The sequence below is a fragment of the Berghia stephanieae genome, chromosome 10, assembly GCF_034508935.2.
Source record: "Berghia stephanieae isolate SIO BIC M18660-M18661 chromosome 10, UCSD_Bste_1.3, whole genome shotgun sequence".
Taxonomy (NCBI): Eukaryota; Metazoa; Mollusca; class Gastropoda; order Nudibranchia; family Aeolidiidae; genus Berghia; species Berghia stephanieae.
Window position 1 is genome coordinate 5,029,093 of NC_088369.1, and position 2,419 is coordinate 5,031,511.

General features: G+C 37.7%; 1 protein-coding gene across 1 annotated transcript in view; it reads left to right on the forward strand.

Moving 5' to 3' along the window:
* The first annotated feature begins 1,935 nt into the window (after nt 1-1,935).
* Nucleotides 1,936-2,419, forward strand: part of LOC144956113 (dynactin subunit 6-like) — a 25,771-nt gene continuing 25,287 nt past the window's right edge. Inside the window, exon 1 of the mRNA XM_078886466.1 lies at nt 1,936-2,061. The gene's annotated coding sequence lies outside the window, so the exon portion shown is untranslated. The remainder of the gene's footprint in view (nt 2,062-2,419) is intronic.

Genomic DNA, 2,419 nt, shown 5'->3' on the forward strand with positions numbered 1-2,419 from the left:
AATACTGGGACATGTAAGCAAAAAATGTATCAAAGCTCGAGGGCTATCTCTTTATTGTTTACCCATTATTTCACAAATATGCCAATATACATCATTGTTTTTTTTTTTTTATCAAAACAGAATTCTATTGGTAATTTATTTTGTGAATAATTATCTATCTAAAAACTTTAGGCCTGTATCAAATCTACCATTCATTTCCAAAATTCTAGAAAAGATTGTACTAAAACAACTTTCTTGTCACGTGAAACATAATAACCTCGATGAGTGCTTTCAATCGGCCTATCGGCAAAATCATAGCACAGAAACAGCATTGATGAGAATCACAAATGACTTGCTGCAAATTATTGATCAAGGAAAAACCACCATCCTTAGTCTTCTCGATCTTTCGACGGCCTTTGACACCATCGACCATGCCATACTACTTCGAAGGCTACAAGTTACTTTCGGCATATCGGGCACTGCTCTAAACTGGTTTGCATCATATCTTACTCAAAAACTCAATCAGTTTTAATTGGGGAAGTAACTTCGTCAGAGCGTGACCTTCATTTTGGTGTACCTCAAGGATCCGTTTTAGGTCCAGTCCTTTTTGTACTTTACACTTCCCCTGTTGTGAGAATCTTAGAACAACATTCTCTCGCTTACCATATGTACGCCGACGATACCCAGATATATAGCATGTGTTTGCAATCCGATATAGTTTCAAAGATAACTGTTTACGAACAATGCATCAACCATGTGATGAGATGGATGTCTGCAAATAGATTAAAATTAAATGGCGACAAGACTGAAGCCTTATTCATTGCTAGTTCAAATAATAAGACAGATCCATTTACACTGGCACTGACAATCAACGATAATGACAAAATACAACTCACAACATCAGCAAAAAATCTCGGCATCACCTTAGAGAGTGATCTGTCTATGAACAAACATATTAACAATGTGAGAACAAGTGCTATCTGCATTCTAAGAAATATCAGAACATTCAGACCATTTATTAATAGGGAAAACTTGCAACAAATTGGTAACATCTTTGATATTCCCGAAAATGGACTACTGCAATGCACTGTTTGTTGGTCTCACAAAGGACAAAATAAACAAACTCCAGAAAATACAGAACATGGCAGCCCGCGTTGTACTACAGAAAAAACAGAAAAATGCAGCTCCCGAATTACTACAGCAGCTGCATTGGCTGCCAGTGGACCAGGGATTAAATATAAATCTTCAACTATCGTTTTCAAATGCCTGGAGGGCTCGTCACCAGCATATCTCTCAAACCTCGTTGAACGGTTTTAACCCACAGCGATCGCTTCGATCAACGAACGACCTCAAACTGAAAACCCCGCTGTCGAGTGAAGGCTGGTGAACGCGCCTTTCAGCATTCTGGTCCAAGGTTGTGGAATTTACTACCACTAGAGATACGTTTCTTCGTCTTCACTAGAGGAATTCAAGCGTCGATTGAAGAAAATTCTTATTTCCGACAGGCTTTCTTTTGATTATGTGTATAATTAGCGTTGTTCGTGTTACTGTGTTAGGGCTTCATGATTAAGTTAATCTATGTTATGCGCCCAGAGCCCTCCTGATGAAGGGATGTTTGGCGCACTATAAATCTATACCATTATTATTATTATTATTATCTTACTCAAGACTAATGATATGTTGAATGCTTCCACACGATGAAGTAAATTTTAATGGTTCATCGTGTTTAAAGCGTCCAATGCAGTGCTTTATTTCTTTGCTTAACCCTCTCTCCAGCTGGAACGGAAACCTCAAAAGGAAAAGATTTGTGAATTTGTCAACGAAAACGTACGAAAAACCTTGTCTCGATAAAAGATTGTTTACTATTAACAAGGTATCGGGTAATGAAATAGTCGGACTTGGAAGAAATCTCTAAATTTCGACATTAACCATGGTTGATATTGGGTAAAGCCCGTCACTCCTTCTCTGCATTTTTTTTTACTGCCGTCTGCTGCTTTATGTGGATGACTCATAATTCATAAGCAAAGTAATATCAGCAGTGAAATTCAGAGGAAGAAAAATGAGCTCAAAATCAGGAAAAGTGTAGGTTTTTATCTATTTGCTTACAATCGTTCATCCATGCATAACTTTTTGAAAATTATGTTTCATTGGTCTCGCTTCTCAATCCTCTCCATCTGTCATCTAATATAAACTTCTCTGCTGTCTGCTGTACTCATCATCATCATCATCTCGTCATTGGCATTGGCCCAGAGTTACAGTTACAATTCTGGAGAGACTGAAACTGTAATTCTAAGATTTTCTGGAAGAGCTATATCGGTCTAAGGTGCCAATTTCATTTGGTTCAAGCTTTTTCTCTTTCTCATTCAGTGACCTAGACTACTAATTTTCCAAAAGTCCAATAGTTGGTCCAAACGGTCGATGTTTTCCCCATCCATGAATA